Consider the following 24,527-nt stretch of genomic DNA (forward strand, 5'->3'; position numbering starts at 1 on the left):
GACAGTGTTTTTCAGGTTGTCATTACCTACCATATGGGCCATTAATTTATACTACATAACACAAAGGCGACTGTTAAAAAGCCTTTTGTTGACGCTTAATTAAAACCACAGTGTCCTCACATTATGTGGGAAGCGATTCCCTTCAGGATTTGTTCTCGAATGCCTCGTCTGTCTCTCCGAGCCAGAAACACTACCTGAGACAATATTACCCGGCATTCAGTAAGCCCACGCCAGAGCTGTTCAAATGCCAGCAGAAATGCTGCCGGAGCTGAACTCTTCACCTGTTGCTATTTACGCTCCTGATCCCCCTTCCCCCACACCTGCTTCTCCTGCTGATAACACACTCCCACAAAGATATCGTCTCTGACTTAAGAGGCAGAGGGAAAAAAGAAAGCTCCTCGTTTATTATTGGGGAAAGAAAGAGTGCGAGGAGGAGGAGGATGTGGGCCTAATTACGCTCGGAGCCAGGCGCTAGCTCATTAGCGCATTGCTAAGCAGCCCATCAAAGCGTGGTTTGTGAGAGAGCACCGAAAGCCACAGAAATTTGTAATAAATGGCAAAGCAATAAATTTGATTATCCACAGCCTGTGGCTGAGCTGTGCTGCAAATGACAAATCAATTGAATCAAGCCTCGCGAGACTGATACGTGGATATGGGTAAAAATCCTTTCTTTCAGGGTAACATATGTTGGCCTCAGCTGCATCTTACCCAAGGCCTCTGTCACTATTTTTTAGTAAAACCCATTTTCTGCCTCTTTAATTCCAAAGGACTTTGAGCAAAACTAAATCTAAACTTTTTCTGATAGCCCACTGGCTGTGTAGAACTGAACCAAATACAGACACAAAAACAGAAAAATGACTTTTAAGCCATAAACACAGAGTTTAAAACTCGTGCCAGGCCGAGATTTACCACTTGACTTTCCTGATATAGGCCTTTTTTATTTTATATAAGGCTATTTTGAGATAATATAGCATATATAAAAAAAAAATTTATAAAAAATAAAAAATCACACTGTAATCATGAAAAAGTTGCACAAGTTAGAATGTTATAGTCACACAGCACTAGCCTTTGCAGTGCGCACACACCAGCTCCTCAACTCGTCCGTATTACACTTGACCTGCACTGCTGTGTGTAGTCACTAGCTGTCACTAGTTTAAACATCTGAGAAAGAATATCAAGATGGCGGCGCGTTAACACGCAGCGGCCGCTCCGGGTCCGTTAAAATATGTGCATCGGAACACCCGTGCACATGTTCTACCACCGCCAGACCCTGCTACAGTGGAGAAATCAGCCAGAAAACACGCTACCGGACGAGGTTCTGCAGACGCTACTTGAGCTTAGCCTGCTAAGAGACCCAGGCCGCCAGCCCGCGGTGTTTCCTGACGCCGGAGCCCAGCGGAAGTGCCATCGTAAGCGGTGCGAGCGTAAGCGGAAGCGCGGAAAGAGAGCCGGGATCCGCGCGAGGCTAAAGGCTAGTCCTAGCCGGCCGGCTATACCATCGCTCTTTCTGGCAAACGTCTGTTCCCTTGACAATAAACTGGACTACATCCGACTCCAGCGAACTACCCAGCGTGAGTTTGGAGACTGCTGTGCTTTGGTTTTTGTGGAATCATGGCTGAACGACAACATTCCGGACAGCGCCATTCAGCTAGCCGGGCTAACCACGTTCAGAGCGGATAGGAGCGCGGCTCTATCCGGGAAGACCCGCGGTGGAGGCGTGTGTGTTTACATCAACACGGAATGGTGTAACAACGCTGTGACTGTCGCCAAACACTGCTCTCCGCTGGTGGAGTTCCTGATAGTCAAGTGCAGACCTTTTTATTTAGTACGGGAGTTCTCCGCCGTGCTAATAGCTGCTGTCTACATCCCACCCAGCGCTAGCATTGGTGCTAATGCTAAAGAGGCTCTGTGTGAACTCTATCGGTCTATCAGCGATCTGCAGAACAAACACCCAGACGGACTGTTTATTATCGCCGGAGATTTCAACCACGCAAATCTCAAGTCAGTGCTCCCTAAATTCCATCAACATGTGGACTTTGCAACGAGAGGAGCGAGCGCGCTGGATCTTGTTTACACAAACATCCCCAGCGCGTATCGGGCGGAGCCCCGCCCCCACCTCGCTTTCTCGGACCACATGTGTGTTTGGCTGACTCCAATATACACCCCACTCATCAGACGCTCCAGACCAGTTCAGAAGCAGGTGAAAACCTGGCCGGCAGGCTCCATCTCTGCCCTTCAGGACTGTTTTGAGTGCACTGCATGGGACATGTTTAGGGAGGCTGCTACTGAAGGCGATTCTGTTGATTTGGAGGAGTATGCAGCATCAGTCACTGGATACATCAGCAAGTGTATTGATGATGTCACTGTCTCCAAGACCATCACTACACGCCCAAACCAGAAGCCTTGGATGACTGCTGAGGTACGTGCGCTGCTGAGGACCCGCGACTCCGCCTTCAGAGTGGGTGACAAGGTGGCCCTGAAGAAAGCGAGAGCTGACCTGTCAAGAGCCATCAGAGAGGCAAAGCGTGCACACGCCCAGAGAATCCACAGCCACTTCAAGGACACGGGTGACGCGCGGCGTATGTGGCAGGGCATCCAGGCAATCACCAACTACAGGACAATGCCACCGTCCTGTGAACGTGATGCCTCCCTCCCTGATGCCCTGAACAACTTTTATGCACGGTTTGAGGCACAAAACAACACGATGGCGAGAAAGACCATGCCCAAGCCGGACGAGCAGGTGTTGTGCCTGACTGCAGTGGATGTGAGGAACACTCTGCGCAGAGTCAACCCACGAAAAGCTGCAGGACCAGACAACATCCCCGGCAGAGTGCTCAGGGAGTGCGCAGACCAGCTGACAGACGTTCTCACGGACATCTTCAACATCTCCCTGTGCAGCGCCACTGTCCCAACGTGCCTCAAGTCCACCACCATCGTTCCCGTGCCGAAGAAGTCCACAGTGTCCTGCCTCAATGACTACCGTCCCGTTGCACTTACACCCATCATCATGAAGTGCTTCGAGAGGCTAGTCATGAGGAACATCAAGACACGACTGCCCTCTTCACTGGACCCCCGGCAGTTTGCGTATCGTCCCAATCGCTCCACGGATGATGCCATCACCACCACCCTTCATCTCTCCCTCACCCACCTGGAGAAGAAGGACACTTACGTCAGAATGCTGTTTATAGACTTCAGTTCAGCATTCAACACCATCATCCCACAGAACCTCATCAGGAAGCTAAGCTCGCTCGGCCTCAACACCCCCCTCTGCAACTGGATCCTGGACTTTCTGACGGGGAGCCCCCAGTCAGTCCGGTTCGGGGGCAGCACCTCCAGCACCATCACACTGAACACTGGGGCCCCCCAGGGCAGTGTCCTGAGTCCTCTGCTGTTCACCCTGCTGACTCATGACTGTGCTGCAAAACACAGTTCTAACAGCTTTATCAAGTTCGCCGATGATACAACCGTGCTGGGTCTCATCACCAAAGGCGACGAGTCAGCATACAGAGAGGAGGTGCAGCGGCTGACAGACTGGTGTACAGTCAACAACCTTCACCTGAATGTGGACAAGACAAAGGAAATGGTTGTTGACTTCAGGAGAGCACAACACACCCACTCTCCACTCAACATCGACGGGTCCTCTGTGGAGATTGTTAAAAGCACCAAGTTCCTTGGTGTCCACTTAGCAGATAACCTCACCTGGACCCTGAACACCAGCTCTACAGCCAAGAAAGCCCAGCAGCGTCTCTACTTCCTCCGGAAGCTGAGAAAGGCCCGTCTCCCTCCACCCATCCTCACACTCTTCTATAGAGGAACCATTGAGAGCATCCTGAGCAGCTGCATCACTGCCTGGTTTGGGACCTGCACCGTCTCTGACCGCAAGACCCTCCAGCGTATTGTGAGGACAGCTGAGAGGATCATCGGCATCTCTCTCCCCTCCATCACGGACATTTACACCACCCGCAGCATCCGCAAAGCAACCAGCATTGTGAATGACCCCACCCATCCCTCACACAAACTGTTCTCCCTCCTGGCTTCGGGAAGAAGGTACCGCAGCGTCCGGTCCAGCACGACCAGATTCTGCAACAGCTTCTACCCCCAAGCCATCAGACTCCTCAACTGCAGAGACTGAACTGATGGTTTTTCTGTACATGCACACACACTCTTACCCCACTTACCCCAGAAAATGGAAAGCACTAAAAACCCTACTACCTCACTGGACTCTATTGCACACTGTGTAATAGAGGTAATTACTACCTCACTGGTCTTTTTTGCACACTTTTTGCACACTGCATAATTTGCACACTGTCTTGTTATTTATTATTCTTTGTCTGTATTGTGTTGTATTGTCTGTCTGCACTTTTGTACTGTTGCACTATTGTTCTGTCTACACTGTGTTTATGTGCACCATGGTCCCTGGAGGAACGTTGTTTCGTTTCACTGTGTACTCTGTATATAGCTGAAATGACAATAAAAACCACTTTGACTTTGACTTGACTTTGAGAAGACACCACTAACACTGCCAGTTACTTACCAACCAACTAGTAGCAGTAGCAACTCTGAACAGTTCCCTATTATGTTGTCTTTTGTGGTTCAATAAAGGTCTTCAAATCCAGAAAAGTTTTGGATTCGTCACAGATAGAAATATGTAATAGGCAGGAAATACTAGCTGCTTATATCAAAATTATACATTTTATTAGCATACTGTTATAGGTGGTAACTTAGAAGCTCCGTGGAAGCTTTTAGGGGCAGCTTCCAGTCAGCCGATGGAAGTTGCCACTAACAACTGCCAATACAGTGGTATGAAAATGATTGGGCACCCCTGAAAATTTTCATGTTTTTGCCTTATAAAATTATTGGTTGTTCAGATTTCAATTTCAGTTACATACATCATATAGCAGAAAAACTCAGTGATATTTGAGAAGTGATATAACGTTTATAGGATTTACAGTAAGTGAGCAATACTTCTTTAAATTTTAATTAGGCAGGTGCATACATTTGGACACCCCAACAGAAAATTATATCAATATTTAGTAGATCCTCCTATTGCAGAAATAACAGACTCTAAACACTTCCTATAACTTCTAATGAGAGTCTGGCTTCTGGTTAAAGGTATTTTGGACTATTCTTCTTTACAAAACATCTCCAGTTCAGTCAGGTTTGATGGATTCTGAGCAAGAACAGCCCGCTTTAAAATCACACCACAGATTTTCAATAATATTTAAGTCTGAGGACGGAGATGATTATTCCAGAACGTTGTTCTTGATCCTTTGCATAAAAGCTTTAATAGATTTTGAGCAGAGTTTAGTGTCGAGTCGTTGTCTTGTTAAAGTATCCAGCCCCGGTGCAACTTCAACTTTATCACTGATTCTTGAACATTATTCTCAAGAATCTGCTGTTATTGACTGGAATCCATGCGACCCTTAAGCAAGATTCCCAGTAACTGCACCGACCACTCAGCCCCACAGCATGATGGAACCCCACCAAATTTCACTGTGGGCATTAAGTGTTTGCTTGGAATACTGTGTTCTTTTTCTGCCATGCACACCGCCCTCCAAATAATTGAATTTTAGTTTTATCAGTCCAGAGAACCTAATTCCAAAATGAAGCTGGCTTGTCCAAATGTGCTTTAGCATACTTCAAGCGACTCAATTTGTGGCATGTGCTCAGAAAAGGCTTCTTCTGCATTACACTCCCATACAGCTTGTGCTTGTGTAAAGTGCGCTGACTAGTTAAACGATGCACGGTGACTCCATCTGCAGCAAGATGATGATGATGTAGGCCTTTGGAGCTGGTCTGTGGGTTGACTATGACTGTTCTTACCATCCTTCTCTGATTATCTGAGATTTTTCTTGGCATATAACTGTACCTCACAGGAAATGGAAGAAGATATATACTTCCTTTATACCATGATATTGAACAATATTTGTTTTCAGCTCATTTCAGAGTTGTGTTTTGAGGCTCCAATATTTCCACTCTTTAGAGAAAATGCAAAGAGGAGAAAAACTTGCAACTTGGGTCAATGAGCTTACTAAACGAATTATGTGTTCAATAAAATGACAAGGGTGCCCATATGTATGCACCTGCCTAATTTTGTTTAAAGAATTATTGCACACTTTCTGTAAATCCTATAAACTTCATCTCACTTCTTAAATATCAGTGTGTTCCTCTGCTATATGATATATTTAACTGAAATTGCTAATTCGAACAATATTATGATTTATAACGGAAAATCATGAAAATCATCAAGGGTGCCCAAACTTTATACTACTGAGCTTATACGGTAAAATACTCAGTCAGTTAGTGAGTGCTGCCAGTCAGCGAGTGGCAGATAAGTTAGTTTTTAGAGGTAGGGTAGTTTTTAAAATCGACCCAGTTGAACAGCCCTTAAGAGGAGGTTGTGTAAGAAAGCTTTTAATGTACTGTGAGCAAACTTGTTTCCAACACACCAATTGAACCTGCCATGCTGACTTTCATTAGAAGCTGCCACTAAAAGCTGCCACTCTCAACCTGGTAGCTAATTCTAAAAGCTCCTACTAACCACTAGAAGCTGCCATTAACAACAGCTCCAGCTCTCTTCCTAATGTTGGTTATTCTGTAGTCCTTTCTGGTTCAATAAAGGCTATTACTAAATGCTAATCACTCAACTTCTCAACAGTGATTCCTACGATTTAACGATTTAAGACTAAACCAGTGCACAAACACACACTAACACACAGAGACATTACGATATTGTGGCACAGCAGTTCTCCCAAGATGCTTTGGGGTGCATTTGACTTCTATGTAGTTTATAAAAAGTATGTTTATTTGTACACTTGTTAAGCAGCGTTTGTGGTGTTAGGTTGTGTTCAAAGTGATGTTTTATTGTGGTTTAGGCAGACATTGTGCATTATAAATCTTCCATCTCTCAGTTGAACTGTATTGTAATAATGTCAAATATAAAATCTGGGAATACTGCTGCTGTTTTAATTTTTTATTATCAAATTATATTATATTATATTATTATTATATTATATTTAAAAAAATATTGCAAATTATTCAACAGAATTTTCTAAACTTATCACTTTCAAAAAAAAAAAAAAAATCACAATTTACACTGTGCTCCAACTGCAGTAAGATTCCAGCACATCTTTCTGAACAGCCCTTTAGTGGGGGCTGTGTAAAAATACCTTTGGTGAACTGTTTTTTTAGATAAATACTGACTCAGTCACAAGATAACACCTCACAAGTTAAACAGGTGTGGGTGTTCAATACGTCCCCTGAGGTAACACTTCATTATCAATGTATTTACTGCTTTCCCATGACTTCTTAAATGTCAGTGTAATGTTGAATGGAGAACAAATATCTGCAATCAATACATCTCTAATACAAAAATTCTATTTCTCTAAAAACATGAGCAATTTTTTGAAGCCTTAAGATGTTAACTGAAAAAAATCATTTGGATAAAAACCTGACACATGTTATAAGGGCATTTTCACATCACATGTGGTTAAAATGAAGTGGACATGTGTGAGGACCATGCCAGGTGTGGAAGCTATCCATGCTCAGGCCTGTGTGGGGGCTTGCATGAGTGCGGGTACTGACAGCATAATATCAATCTGATTTAATATTAATATTATTAAAACAAGTAACGATGCAGCACATAAAAACTGTATTGGAGTAAAAGTATTAAACTCATAGAATATATGTAGTGAATTAGGAGAAAACAGAAATACTAAAGTAGGAGGAAACAATAATACTCCAGTAGATACAGATTTTTACAGCATTTTAGTACAGTAGTGAAGTAGTTCTTCTTTGTTACTATACATCTCTGCCAAAAACAAACCAGAAACAATGAGCTCATCCTCCAAACGAGGACAATTTGAGACAAGTGTGAAAATGCTCTAAGTGCACCCCCTGTTTTTTTTAATAAAAAATTAAACCAAACATAATATGGAAAATCTAATTTTCTTATACTTTATACAAACTACTGTCCACATATGGAAAAAAAAAAATTTAAATGATTGTTTTTGTGATGTCTTTAAGACTAAAGCTCATTTCACACTGAAAAACATTTAATGATTATGCTTTCAGCTAAATGCAGTAACTAATAAAAATAAAACATACAGCAAAAAGAGTGTGAAAAAACACAATGCTATAAAAGCATTCTGTTTATATATATTTATTTATTTCTCTTTGAGCCCCCACCCCTAACAGACACTTACTGGTTGAAGCTCATGACTTTGCTGCCCTCTTGTGGTCAGTAATGAAAAGGAGTGTTTTTACATTTTAACATTTTTTCAAGGGGGTATTTAATTATGTATGTATTAATTAAACCCTTGTAGAACAGAATGTTTAGGTGATGCTAGACTACAACAGTCCCCTCTTGTTAGAACATGTTTGATATTATATGGCGTGGCCACAAGATAATACACAAGATATACTTTTATGTTCACTAGAAACTTATCTTGTGGCCTCACTATTTTTATGTCCCTATGATTTCCACAATGCAGTAAACACAATCACATATTGTATCAAACATCAGAACTTATCATATCTAACCAGCACAGTAACATCATACACATCATATCAAACAGCAGAGCTTACCATATCTAACCAGCACAGTAACATCATACACACCTCATATCAAACAGCAGAGCTTACCAAATCTAACCATCACAGCAACATCATACACACACCATATCAAACAGCAGAGCTTACCATATCCAACCAGCACAGTAAAATCAAACACACATCATATCAAACAGCAGAGCTTACCATATCTAACCAGCAACAGTATCATCACACACACATCATATCAAACAGCAGAGCTCATCATATCTAACCAGCACAGTAACATCATACACATCATATCAAACAGCAGAGCTTACCATATCTAACCAGCACAGTAACATCATACACACACCATATCAAACAGCAGAGCTTTCCATATCTAACCAGCACAGGAACATCATACACACATTAAATGGTCACAAATTGTTTTCTTGTGCCTAGAAATATTATGTTGTGGCCACTAAAAACGTAATATGTATTAATAACATCCATAACATATCTGTATTTTATTACATTTACTACATTTTTAATCCTATTAATACATTTATATATTTTTTATCTGTATTGCTGAGCTCAGTCAGTTTAAATCTCTTTCCATTTAAGTTGACGTATCAGAATCAGAAAATACAAATACAAAACTGGGGCTACTAGCATCAGTTTATAGTTCCACTATCAGATTATCCCTTCTTTCTTAGTTCTTTGGCAGCTTTTACACATTTCACAAAAAAAAAAAAACATTATAAATACAAAAAATCATATAAATAATTGCCCTAAGTTTAATTGCACGTGTAATAATTAATAAACATTTTTTTTATTATTATTTGTGAGTTGGAATAAAGATCTAAATATAGAACCTGTAATGTGACATTACCTTTAATGCAATGCTTCAGAACTGAGCCAGTAGTGACCCACCACCCTGAGTTCCCTGAATTGTCTGTATTTAGTTGTTGTTAGCTTTACTGGCAGATGAATCAGCAAACTAGGCTCTGGGTGCACCTCTGCAGACGGAGGAAGGAAGTACACCATTAACATCCCTATCCATCTGTGATGTTCACACACTCGTACAGCACGATTCTACAGCCTTGACTGTATGCTGGTGGAGAACATGAGCAAAATCATTCACTAATGACACTTCCTGTATTCCTGATGAACTTTGGAAACTCTGACTCCACGGCCTGGATGCTCTCTTGGGAAATTTGGAATGTTATTAAAGCAGGAGATTCAGCTATTCTACAGTATCCTGAGTGATGGGAGAGTTTGGACTTCATTCGTGACCTCATATTAATTTTATTTTTTGTTTGTGACACAATGTTTATTCCACATTCCGAGCAATGCCTATTTTATGAACTCCAGGTCTCTGAAGATTTTCTCTATCAGGGAAAGGAAATATCATATTTTAATGGGAAATTTATTGTTTAAACAAATATGAAGACATTTTATTATAAGAGAAGTCTAGTTTAATTCATACATTATTGAAACTCGACCAGGTTAGATAAATAGTACGATGAAGCTGGTTAAATGCTTGTTGGTTGAACATCATTTTCATCACGATCTCCCGGACCATGCTACTCTACCAGTATAAACACCTTGGTCAAGTTGGTGACACTAACATACCAGCTAGTTTATCAAACTCAAATAATAAAAACAGTTATTTTTAAACAGAAGTTAATGTTTTTTTCAATCATCAGTGACTAGCATAGACTATCTAAAAACAGCTATCAGCAAAATATGGTCTTAAAGTGGATTTTTAATTATTAATTAATTTATTTATTTATCTATTGCATAGTAAGGGTGCTTTTACACTTGTTCAGAATAAGAGAGTCCATAACCAGGACTGATTCTGGGTAGGGCTGGGCGATATTGCCCTAAAATAATATCACGATATTTCATGGTATTTTCGCGATAACGATAGTATCATTTATAAAACTATAAATTCTCTCCTGTATGATCTTACTTGTCTTTTCAGACCTTAAAACTATTGTTACAATCCCCCCAGTGAGGATTCTTTTTTTAACTGGCAACCCTCTTTGAGGGTTCTATACAGTATGCTCGAAAGCAGGTGTCACACTTGACAAAGTGTACCAAACTTGCAGGGTCTTGGGAAAAAACAACAAGAAAAAACATGAAAACACCCTAAACTAACCCCGAACAGATGTTAGAGCTGGGAATGACAACACAGCAATTTCAGTAAAACATTCAGACATTCAGATAAAAAAAAAGAACTGTTAGCTAAAGATTTTGGAGTTAACCAAAACTGGTTTGACATTCTTACTGCCTTTTTTATTATTAGCATTGTTAGCATTATCCCAGGTTAGCTGAATAAGATAGTTGAACAGCAGTAGTTTGAGTATTGATCTTACTTCACTCTTAACATTAACATTAAGAACAGTTTTGTCTAAATATTAGGGGTGTCACGATTTCGATATTTTATCAAAATATATCGACGATCCCTCCCTTTAAGCTATGCAAGCACGTGCGTGGGCAAGGCAAATGGCGCAGCATGCTACGCAAAAAGCGCAGCACACGTCGCAGACATTGTGACTGCTCCAAGAGCAGTCCTTTCTCCAGAGAATGTGGACATTTTCATCTTCTTAAAGAAAAACTTAAACATATAAAAATAACAGTTGTTTTTTTCTAGCCTCAAATATGTTAATAGTTTTGGTAACTTAAGGAGCATCTTTCTCTCGGATAAAGTTAATAATATATATATCTTTGTTAAAGAAAAAAAACTTGTCATTCTCAGGGGCCGAGTCTTAGTTTTCATGTTTAACTGTTATAGTAGGATAGAGTTCAGTTTGTTAAGGCTCTAATTGTTCTATTATTTTGTACATGACTGTTCCTGTAATTTTTTATTATTTATTTTGTTATTGTTGCTGTTTTAATAGTGCACACTGCTGCTAACAAAAAAGCCACTAGATGGCATTACATATATTTATCTTAATTAAATTATTTAAATTTGACCATTAGTGCCTAATATGGTATATTACAGATCACTTGTATCACTTTGCATAACTTATATCAGGCCCACCTTTTGAAATAAGATATTGTACATTTAATGAATCAAACCAATGACTGACCATAGACTAATCTAAAAAAAGAAAAAAGAAAATCGAGAATCGAATCGAATAGTGACCCTAAATCGGAAATAAAATCGAATCGAGGATTTAGAGAATCGTGACACCCCTACTAAATATGGTGAAGAGTTATTTACCATAACACAATTCTTAACCTTAACCTTATTTCCATAACATTAGCATAAGCTACCTCACCAAACACTTTAGCTAGCTGGCTTGTTGACCATCATAGAGATTGTTCAACAAAAAGCGCTGGATATGACTAAATAAATAGACATATTTACAACAGCTTCTACAGATTACAGCAAGAAACAGCCCAGTATATAAACACAATACAGAATTTGGGCGTGCAGAAGAGCAAGTTCTACTATAACCACAGTCTTCCCTTTAGGCTGCATGTTTCAGAGCATCTGGGACAGAGGATGGGAATGAATCACATGGGTGGTAATTAAGCTTTGGTGCTTTGTTTTAACATGCTCTTGTAGTGTGGATTTAAAACAAACAATATAACAATATAAAAAATAAAATTAAAACAAAAAAAAACTCTGGCTTGAATCAATTCAGATTATAGATTGGGTCTGTTTGATTTAGTTCAGATTAAAATGGCTTTATTTGATTATCAATTCACTCTCAGCAGAATCAATTCACTGTTAGCTTAATATCAACGAAAATCTATTTTCTTAGGTATTATGTTAATCTAAATTTGAATCTGAACTAAATAAATAATAAAGGAATTTGAGCCAGAATTGAATCAAATGGAGCCATTTAAACATTCATTTAAATATTTTTTTAAATCAAGATTGTACCAAATTGAGCTATTAAAATCTGAATTTAATCCATCCCATTTGGATCTACTGCCGTATAGATCACTGTATGCCACTTGTTTATTAATCTTCGTCTTTGAGTTGCTGCTGTTTTATTTTTTAGGAAACACTGAACTGAAGTTGTGTTGTAATGTTTGCTAACACCCCTTTATTCTGAAGAGTAAAGCTGAAGATTATGTGTGTGTGAGGGTGTGTGTGTGTGTGTGTGTGTGTGTATGAGGGTGTGTGAGAAGGACTGTCTGGCTGCTGACAGTATGAGTGGTGCAGAATGAGCCATGCCCTGAGGTGAAAGTTCAAACAGAGGGTACAGCCGCCTCACACACAGGGCACACAACTCACAAATTATAAAAATATTTCACACTTAAGCAGACTGATGTGTGTGTGATTGAGATCGAATGCTTTCTCATTAAGTTGAGCCTGGAGCTTGTGTGTGTCTGTGTTTGTGTATGTTTGCTTGCGTGTGTGTTTGTTTTGAGAAAGAGAGATAGTGAGAGATAGCAAGACACCAAAATACATAAAGCAGATAATTTTTTTTTAATCTTTACAAAAACGCATTGAATAATCTGAATAAACCCAAATAATATATAATTTATGGATGTTAAACACACAAAGGATACATTTTATCTTAATAGTAACTATGACTTTTTCCACTAAATCAATCATTTCCTAAAAAAAATATATATATATTCTGGACTGCATAAAATCAATTAGTCATTAGTAACTGAATTAACCTTTTTTCAGCTAAAAGATTCAGTCCTAGTACACAAACAATTGATCTATGTATTGATCATTTTAGTTCAGATTTTCAGGATTTAATCTGAATTTAATTCCAATTAAATAAAGTAATGTTGACCTGTATATCTGGACTAAATCAAATAAAGCCATATAAATCTAAATATTATTAAAAAACAAAGGTCCATAAAGCAACATTTCAAATGTAAGTATATTTTGAAGCAAGACTGAAAGAATGAGAGAGAGAGAGAGAGAGAGAGAGAGAGAGAGATAGATATCAGTACATCATGTCTGCAGCAGAAATGGGCAGAAAGTCATGAATGGCCATTGAAGTTTCCCAGAAATACACTGCCAGGGGAAAAGGAACAGAAAACAACATTTTTCCAAAAAGTCCAACCACCATCAGACCTGCTACACTCCATTAATCAAACCCAAACGCAGAGCCTGTTCTGGTCCATTTTCACCAATAACCCACTGCACACTCAACAAAACCATTACAGAGCCTTTGTACAGCTACACTGAGCTTTACTCATACACAGTACAGTCTATTCACACTCACTGTTGAACCCTGACCTGTGTTTGCATTTCTGGTACCCACTACCATTTAAATAAACAGTAAGGCTAATTCACTTCTAAGAACAGTTCTATTGACACCCCAACAGTATTCTACACAGCATCAGTAAATACACAACTGCATGTTTATTAGAGATTACTGACTGATTACTCAGCACAGTCAACAAAATATCACTATTTAGTCTGTGTTTTTTTTTTTTTTTTTTTTGGAGTCTGAATTTGAATGAAATCGTTTAGTCATTTAAACCTGGATAAAATCATAAAAAAACAATTAAATCAGAATTAAATTAAATAAATGAATATATTTGTATTTTATGTATTATTGGTTCCAAATAAATCTATTTTATTCTGCACTGATTCAAATTATTCCATTTGAATCTGAATTAATATGGTATAAATGTAAAACAAAGGTATGTCAAATGAAGCTCTCTCAATCTGAACTTAACTGAATCGAATAAATCCTTTTGAATCTAAATCTATTCACTGAAATTATTTTTTACATTTAATTTAATGAAATAATTCTAAATGGTTGTAAATTGAACAACGCAAGTCCATTTGATTCTGCAATTAACCAAATACATAAATTTAAAATGTATTTAAATCAAATAAATCCATTTAAATCTGACTTGAACTAAATTATTTATTTCTCAAACATTTTAGATGCTATTATTGAAATGTATACTCTGAAATCAAATAGAAATATAGTTCATGACATTTGGAGAAAATCATGTTTTTATCCGACAGTGACAATTTGACGTTATCTCCAATAAAACCAGGAACATTTTTAAGCTTGTAAAATCTTTTGTTTTTCGATATATTAAAACATTTATTTGGTAGTGTACTACTTTGGTGTGCTTCAGTTTAAGAACCACTGATCTATTTAAATCAGCATTAAAATAAGAAAAAGACATGTACATCATTATAGCTTAATGCAAAACTACATAATCAAAGTTCAGAAAAAACTAAAAAACATTACACTACATGTTTAGTAAGACTAAACTTTATTCGTTATGAACAGATCTTGTTCGCTGAGTATAAAAGAAGGCCCTCTCTTAGGCAGTCATTGATGCCCAGTGTCTCTGTCAGGCTATTCAGAGCAGGTGTTTAGCCAGAGAGGAGGAGATAACATTCTTTGGCACACAGCAGGAGTGCCACTCTGTTTCAGAGGTGATTGCTAATGTTGCCAAATGTCAAAGTCCCCGCGGCTGGAGTCCCTCAACGGACAAGCTCAGTACAAACCACACACAGCACTTCATCCCACCGTGAAAATATCACAGCTGTCACACTAAAACATCCACTTTTTAGCAGTTTTTCACTTTTACACATGATTTAATTCTGGCATTTCCTTATATTACATCAGAATTTGATGATACATGGACCAACAGAATAACTTCAAATTGCCAATGTTATAGATGTATGTCCAGATTACCATCATATGAACTAGTTAAAGAGCCACTAAAGTTACCAGTTAAAAACAATGTATTGTTCTTTATAGAAACCTTACTTTATTCAGGGGTGCTTTAAAGGTTGGTCACACACATTCTACCACCAAAAACCAAAGGCCCGGGGGACTTACACTCGCGTCTCAGACTGATGTTGAATGTTTACACTGTCTGCGTCATTTATGTAAAACGTTCTATGCATATGGTTTCTCTCAAAAGGTCAAATTCCTTAAAGCCAGTCTGTAAATCACGTCGGGTTGCAGATAAATCTGTATGTGAATTTGTCCATCTTGTGTTCTTCTATTCTTTTTGCTCCAGTCTTGTTTTCCTGGCTATCTTCCGTGCCCTTCCTAGCCTGTTTGTTTTCCATCCCAAAAACATGATTGTTTTTATTACCTTTCTTGTCTTCACCCTAGCCACACCCTGTCATTAGTGTTTACAACTATGTCTAGTTTGTTACCCAGCCCCCTCATTATCTTCCCCAGGTGTTCTTTGTTTCCCAGCTCTACATGTACAACACATTTTCCTTTTGTTTTGTGTAATACTTTGTTTGACCCTCGAGATGTGTAGCAGGTATTGTTTGTGATCTTTATTCCGTTTAATGTCTTCATTTTTTTGCTAGTTTTTTCTTTGTCTTGCTTGTCTTTTGTTTTTTGATTTATAGTCTTTGTACTGTTTGTTACTTTGATATTTTTTATATTGATTAGATTAGAATGCAATAGCACTGGGATTATGTATAGGTTTAGGTATTATGAATTTAATCATTTCTTTACTTAATTTTTAATTTTTTTAGGTGAATAGACTACATTCACCCAATGAATAAAACACATAAATCTTAAAATACCACCATGATGAGTACAATATGCAATCAACAGCAATGTATGTACTGTTACACTTACCTAGCTTATCTGTCTGTGTCTTGTTGTGTTAGTATTCTGCAGTAGGCAGAAGAATCACTCCATTGGTTAGGGTGTAGGAACCACAGTTTATTCAGTTGTGTGTGGGAGGTGAGGTTTAAAACCTGAAAAAGAAAAGAGATATTAATCGTGTGCACACAGTCCATTTGTCACCAGTACTCACAGAAGGCCTAAAATTCACTACTGTAAAATTTGTCTATTTTTACTAACATGAATGCATTAGCAGGAAAATTAATAGGAAAATGAATGATACAATCCATGTTAGGGGGTGGGGACAGGCCCTAAGAAGGTGGTGGTGGGGGGGTTATAGGGGATGAGTTCAAGGACTGACCTGCTGCTACAGGAGAGTGCAGGTAATGGAATTAGAGCTAAGTGAGTTTTATGATCTTGTGAAACTAAATGCTTACCTCTACTGTTTTTAGTCAGGAAATATGCTTTTACGATCGTGTTCTTTTCTTTATTAAGTCTTGTATTTGTATTTTTCACTGTGTGTAAATAAAACTGCAGTTTGAACGGTGTGTAAATAAAATTATGCACTTTGAATTGATCTGTCTGCATCAGCGTGTTAACTCTATTCACAATCACACTCAGTGGTTTTGTGTCTCCTTGCATGGGGGTACAGCTAAGCATCGCCACAACCAACAACTATAACTAGTAGTTGTAGTAATAAAGCCAAACTAGATTAATATACTACTGTAATAATCTGTTTTTGTTTATCTTAGTATTAACTAAACTTGACTAAAGCATGAGTATACTGATAAATCACTGTGCTGATAAGTCATTTATCTCAGTCCATGTGTTTTACATGTTTGATACTTCTGCTGCTTTTTGTCATAGAAATAAACATATTAGATTGGTCACCACATACAAAAGGCCTTTTTAAAAACATGCCCATTAAATCATTGCTTAGTAAATCAATACAAGCAAGACATATACAGTGTACACTTCTTCTGTGCGGACACTATACATACATTGACAACAAAAAAAATGATCATACCTGCAAATACAGAATTAAAGGGCTTACCACAAGTATAGGGCTTACCACAAGTAATATGGTTCCGGTCTGTAGCAGTCCTGGTTCCCTGTGCATGACACCAATGAAAACTAGGGCAACAGCTACTCATGGGCAGAAAAAAGCCCTGCTTCTGTCAGTCTACTGACTTCAAGTACATCATAGAGGCAAGTGTAGCAGAAAACTATTTCTCACCAAGAGGTACACTACCCAAAAGTAGCCTCAGAGTGCCTTTTATATGGTAGCCCTCTTGTGGAAAGCCCCAGTGTCTGATTAGACACTGTAATAATTTACATAAACTGAATTTAGAGTATTGCAAATATCTAGGATGCATCAAAGTGTGAATTTAAGATGCTTGCATCTTGAATATGACATTCCTACTTCTTTATTTTTTTTACTTGAAATGTTTAAATCCTTTCAAAGTATATATATTATGCACACAGTAGTCCCATTCCTGTCCTACCTGCTTAAAGCAAGCAGGCTGTGAGCTCTATGCAGTGCCTCACAGGCTGAAGCTCAGCAGCTTAAATGCATTACTTTAAAGTGTTCCAGACGTGGAATCTCTTTGAAGATGTTTCGAGGCACGCCCCATTGGACAGCAGCCCTTTTTAAGGATATTTTAAAGCAAATAAAGATGTGAACCAAGTGCATGGGCAGTTAACAGACGCTCAACAGGACAGTGCCTCTGTTACAACCCTGATAACCCCTCCACTTCCACAACCCTCTGGAAATGGATCTGCGATTCCTGCTTCAAAGTGAAAGTTGGACGGATGCCAAGGCAGTGGTGAGCTCCAGTCATTGGGGTTTCAAGGGCAGGCCGCCTGGCTGCGTTCCATTTCAAAGTTCAGGCCTCAGGCCTTGTCTCTCCGAGAGGCGTACCCCACCCCACGGCATGAGAGAGGATTAATCACTGTCTGTTATTCACACTCACAGCGTGAACAGAAGAGACTGCAGGTGTATCTAAGCAGGAACTAGGGGTCAAAGGCCAGCAGTGCCCCCATAACAGTTGCATGAATTGTCTTGGCTCTGGTCCTGGAGGAAGGGCCTCAGACAGGTCATAGGAATTAGTGTTAATTAGCACATTAGTTGAATTATGTGTATTTAGAGTAAGGGCAACAGGACCAGGTCTAATGGAAATGAAACACAATAAATACATTTATTTAAAATATTATAGTGTATATTAGGTAAAACCCTACAAGTTCGACATTATCGGTATATGAAACAAAATAGATGAGAAATTGCACCCCTCTTAATAATTAAATGGTCTGTCTTTGCTGCCTCAACACACACACTTTAACATCTGTAAGAAGCTCCTGCAGATGTTCTACCATCAGGGATGGACTTGGACTTAAAAAAAAAAAAAAAAAAACAGCCCAATTGTTGATTGTATCTACAATATTTGATGACATCTCAGCAGTGTCGAATCTAGAAATCAGGATTTAGATGGTATCAAAATCTCATTTATACTTTTAATATTATGCTGCACTTCTGTTAGCTTACATATTAAGCCTGACAAACAGACCTGAAATTAGGCTATTAACAAATTACACAATCCAAAACTGCAGTGATTAATTATGATACCGCTCAACCTTTATAATGATCAACCTTTAAAAAAAAAAAAACCTAGAGTCTGTATGTAAACTATGTTCCATACAGCCCTCAAACTTTTGGTTAACGACTTTGCGTGTATAGAGCTGTCGGTGTGTTGTTATTTTTTTTTTTTTTTTTTTTTTTTATGGAAGCCCATTTCTGCCACCAAGTCATAATTACGAGATATTAAGCCATAATTATGAGCTGATAAGTCATAATGAGATACTAAGCCTTAATTATGAGCAGGCAAGTCATAATTATTAGATATTTGGCCATAACTATGAGCAAGTAAGTCATAATTATGAGACACTAAATCATAATTATGAGATGGTTATTCAATTATGAGATGGTAAGTTACAATTATAAGATACTAAGTCATAATTATAAGATACTAAGCCATAATTATGGAATATTAAGTCACAAATATGAGCTTAATAAGCCGTAACTATGAGCAGGTAAGCCATAACTATGAGATAGAGACATAATTATGATATACTAATAATTGTGGATTAATATCTCATATTAATTAACCAGTGGAGAAAATGGGTTTCCATACTTTTCCCCCCAGTTTCTGCAGAAATAAACCTGCTGTGCATAAGGAGCTGAAATCACGGTAATTTTGCTTGTTTATTTATTTATTTGTATGCTGTTGTAGTTTGATAGTTAGTTGTTTGTTTTGACAGCAATATAAAACACACATTTCTCCTCATCACGACGCTAAATGCAGTTAACAGAAGCTGACTGTGAGAGGAACAGTGATTTGCCTGAACGTGACCTGATGTTTATGTGCACAATGGAGAAGTTCTCCATTGTGCTGTTTATGTGCTTCTCACTCACCGGTAAATCCCCCTCGCGCTCTGTCCCTCTTCAGCACCTGCAGCACGTGCACGCTCCTCAGGTTCAGTTTACACCTGGACAGGGTTGAAGCAGTTTAGCATAAATTCCTTCTGAAGTTTGTGTGTAAAAGTCTCGACTAATGTCCTTTCTAAACTAGCACCAGTTAGGTTAAACAAACATAAATCCGGCGGCACCACAAGTCTGTAAGTCGTGGCTTAACAACTAACACCTAACTCCCGCGAGAGTTACTGACTGTGGCTTTTACATGACGAAACAAATGGAGACCATTTAATTAACAATTAACATGTTGCAATGGAAACGCGGTTGCCGACCAGCAAAAAAAAAGCATAAATATTGTATATAGGTTATACAGCTCTGGAATTTTTTTTTACCAAACTGAAAACCTCTAGGAATATAATCAAGAGGAAGGTGAATGACCACAAGCCATCAAACCCACTTGAACTGCTTGAATTTTTGCACCAGGAGTGACATAAAGTTACCCAAAAAAAACTGGTGGAGGAGAACAGGCAATGAAGCATAAAAACTGTGATTAAAACCAGGGTTATTCCACCAAATATTGATTTCTAAACTCTTATGAATATGAACTTGTTTTCTCTGTATTATTCGAGGTCTGAAAACTCAACTCAACATCTTTATTATTTGAGCCATTTCTCATTTTTCTGCAAATAAATGCTCTAAATTACAATATTTTGATATTTTTTTATGTATATATATTTTTATTATTTAAACATATACCAATGGTTTAGTTACAACTGACTCCCAATGGAAGCCCATTTATATTTACGAAAAAATATCTTCCACTAAGTCATTATTACCATATACTTTCATAATTATGAGATGGTAATTTGTAATTATGAGATACTAAGTCTGGGGTTATTATTTCATGATTATAAACATATCTCATAATAATCACTTAGTATCTCCTAAATATGACTTAGTGTCTCATAATTCTGACAGGGTGGAGGACCCTTATTTTTTAATGGGGCGGAAATGGACTTTCACTTATACTAGTTTGTGTGGTGGAGCTCGTTTTGGTTTAGTAAAGCGTAAAACTGAATTTAGTAAACAATTATGTTACAGCTAGCCTACATTTGAACTTACACACAGCTGATGCGTCCGGTATCATTTTCTTTTTTTTACTTTTCCCGTCTCCTCGCGCTTTCTGCCAAACTAACGAGTCACTCAATCTTCTTTGTTGGTTTTTAGGCCTTTGGGGTTTATGCTAATGAAAAAATGGTGGTTATTAGCGCCCCCTGCTGCTGTTAGGTGTTAGAACCTACATTTTTTAATGTTTTTTTTTTTCAGTAAATAAATAGCAATCGTGTTTAAAATGTGCAGAAAAAATTATATTAAAGCAATATTACATTTTACACAGAGCTTAACATCAGAATAGCTCTTCTATTGTTATCAAAAGAGAGTACATATTGGCTCAATACCATTTCTTATTAATACCCTTACCCTACAACGGGAAGGGCTTAAAGTCACCCCCTAAGAAATATGGAACTGGACACAACATCAAAATAATTAAACTAAAATCACTGCATCATTAGCCCTCTCTGAAATATATATATATATATATATATATATATATATATATATATATATATATATATATATATATATATATATATGTATGTTTAAAGGACCATGTAGCCCTAACACTTCACCTTACACACTTAAAAATCAGACGTACAATAAGTACTTTTTTTTATAATTTTACCCTCAAAAAGGTATAATATGGGTCTTTACAGGGTCAGATGTGTTCCCTCTGAAGTACAAAGTCTTTCCTAACAGCAGGAAGTACAGATTTGTACCCTTTAACCAGCTAAAAGTTATTTGGTATTCTGCATCACTGCACTAAAAAGCAATATATATTTGAATCAGACATTTTTCGCTTGAAAGCCAGATCATTTTGGATCATCATGTTCTTGACACATATTCAGTTGATGAAAATAAAAATACTTTACTTAAAAGGTACTCTATTGTATCTCAATATAAGGTACAGCCCCAGCGACGAGCTTTGTACTCTTTTAAGTACAAATCTGTATCCTTCTATTCCCTTCTATCACTTTCTACACTTCTACACTTTTTCCCTACAACAGTCTGCACCAGTGAATGCACAAAAGGAAAGGGGTAGGGCTACATTGTAGGAGAAAGGAGTGAAATTGAATTGTGTCTGTCTATAATATACACTGATGGTGAGTTAGTAGTGGGATGCCAGGAACCAATAGTCATATTAACTTTGGTTATATTAGTTATTATGCTATTTAAAGTCAGAATCTATGAAATTAGGCAAATAAAACTGCATTTTAAGTACACTCAAATAGTAGGTATTAAGTAAAAAACACCTCTAAAATAAGTCAGATTTACTTGTTTACATGTTTTTAAGGCAAGTGATTTTCCAAATTCTAACAAGTAAAATTAACTTATTAAATTTTACAGTGTTGCACTGTAGGCCTATTAGTGGAGGACCAGGCATATGTTAAGTAACAAAACTGTTCTTCCCATTGCATACTGGAGTTAAATTCCCTAGCTAGGGAAGCACAGCACACTACACCAACAATAGACTACACCAATTTTTATCCAAGTTTATCACAGTTAGCAAATAGTCTCCTGGGCATTGGATTTGATAATAAGATGATTGTCCATCATCTAATCCACACTACCATCACAGCATTTCAATTTAAATCTCAACCAGTCTCCACTGTTCGTATCTCAGTTGTTAGGTATTCCCCTTCAGACATTCAGCTCTTTCCTAAATGTTTGAGTTCCAGAAGTTTCTCAAACCACTCGCTTGGGCCCATTAAACAGTTCCACATTTCAGCTCTAACCCATCTTGCTCCAATCTTTGTGTTACTGTGCACTGAAACAACTCTGCAGTCCAGAAATGGAGTCTGTGTGTGAAGATCACAATGGCTTGAGAGGTGAAATAACTGTAATCTTTAAATAATCAATCTTTAACCTGTAATCTAGCCGTTAAACTAAAAGTCTGACTAAAGGGTTTAAATTTCAGTCGTTTAAAATGATTGTTCCCCTGTCTCAGATCAGACTTGTGTTGGGAGTAGACTGATCTTCACTTTATTCACATAGTGGCTCCTATCTGTCTGCAGGATTCAAATAATTATGATCTCACATAAGCTTGTTATGACTGCATTACCACAAACATTGGTTTCTGAGAAGCTTTTCAGTTCAGGTCGCTTTTATGCATAATTTAGAAGTATTGATGGCAAAATTTCCCAGAACCAATAAAGCCCTCATTCAAAATTAAAGAACAGCAAGCAGTGTGACCTACAGCCACAAATTCCACAAATGCCTCCACAGCAAAAACATATTATCTTGTTTTGATATTCTGAGATTTCAATTAATATTAACTGAAATGGGTCCCGTATCGATCTCTTTCCTTAGCTTTTGGCCAGTGTCCAATACTCTCCACAGGATTCTCCCCACTTTGTTCCAGTATGGGCAGACTAATGAAAGAAGAGAGTGGGAGGAAACCATAGTGGCCCACAGGGTCAACACTGCAGCAACTGTGAAGCAAACAAAAGATGACAACAAGACAGATTGCTCACAACATAAATACAGTCATGTGGAAAAACCAGGACAGCCCATTAAATATTTAGATTTTATTATGAAATATAAACACATCAATATTTGATCTTCTTTTAAACAATATATAAAGGAGATGTAACTGCAACAGCTTTGCAAATACAATAAAAATATCACTTTGTTATCACTTACAAAAATAAGAGAAACAAATAAAAGAAAACACTCACCCTATGCCCTAATTTCTTGTATTTGCCAATAATCTGTTTTTTAAAAGCCATTTTAACTGGCATTATCTTCATTGTCATTATCTTGTTACTGAGGAAATGTTCCCTTTCCTTCCTGTGTTTAAAGGTTGGCTAGTTAATTAACTAATGCATTCTCTAAAGTGTATTCTAATGATCATGATCATTCATGACTGTAGCAACGCATTCATGTATCCAGTCATCTAAATAAAATATACCATACCTATGGTTAAACTGGATCACCAGCATAACATTTGAGTTTGATGGTCTAGACGGTCTATTAGCAAAACCAATGTGGTTTTTAGTTTGGTAAAGCTAGTTGACTAGTTTGACAAGCTGACAACATGATGGACAACAGTATGACCAGTAGAGTTTATATATACAACAGTGTTTACCATGCAAAGAACTCACTCCCTTAACAAGCTCAAATATCTACAAACTCTGATATTTAAAATGAAACACTGAGAACTTTGAAGGCAGACAGCAGACATCCCAAGTTGCAAAAGTTGATTTCAGGGAGGTTGGGGCACTCGTTCTGAATTCTGGGAGATTATATGTAACTCGCGGGCATCAGGGAGCCACTACCGAAATGCGGGAGACTCCCGCAGCTTCAGGGAGACTTGGTTTGTCTGAGACAGGTAGTTTATACTAAAAAAAAACACTGAACCTTGAAGTAGTTCTCCAGGCGCTGCCATCTTAAAATTATTATTTAAAATGTTAAAATAAAATGTTCATGCATTTCCACAGAATTAACACAATTAACTACCTCAAGGTACTGTGTGTATAAATTATGTTTTTAATAAACTATCTGTACTCTTTCAAATAAACTTGGGCTCTTTCAAAGTGTTTCAGTTAGTGCCTCGTTTTAAATATCTGGACCCTAGCAATTCTACCAATAAAGTGTGAAGCTACTTTGAGCTAGTTAATGGTGTAAAAATAGAGATTTCTTAGTGTGGGCAATGCTATGCCCCTATCACTAGCATTGTAAGTCTGTTGAAAGCATCGGCTAAAAGTGCTGTATTTGAGAATGCTCGGGGTGAACAAAGGTTTGCTATTTGCTTATTTCACACCAGATTTCTCCTTTAACCAGTTTCAGCAGCATGAATTTAAAGTCACAAGTTTGCTTTAATATTAAAATTGACCTTTGTGTGAAAGATACTAAAA

At 37.9% G+C, this 24,527-nt stretch overlaps 1 long non-coding RNA gene across 1 annotated transcript in view; it reads right to left on the minus strand.

Annotated features, from left to right (window-relative positions):
* Positions 1-20,770, minus strand: part of LOC111192534 (uncharacterized) — a 36,037-nt gene extending 15,267 nt beyond the window's left edge. Inside the window, exons 1-3 of the long non-coding RNA XR_002649981.2 lie at positions 20,677-20,770; positions 19,555-19,628; positions 16,098-16,219 (exon numbers count right to left, since the gene is read on the minus strand). This is a non-coding gene — a long non-coding RNA (uncharacterized LOC111192534). The remainder of the gene's footprint in view (positions 1-16,097; positions 16,220-19,554; positions 19,629-20,676) is intronic.
* Positions 20,771-24,527: the final 3,757 nt, after the last annotated feature.

This window comes from Astyanax mexicanus, chromosome 16, assembly GCF_023375975.1.
Source record: "Astyanax mexicanus isolate ESR-SI-001 chromosome 16, AstMex3_surface, whole genome shotgun sequence".
Taxonomy (NCBI): Eukaryota; Metazoa; Chordata; class Actinopteri; order Characiformes; family Acestrorhamphidae; genus Astyanax; species Astyanax mexicanus.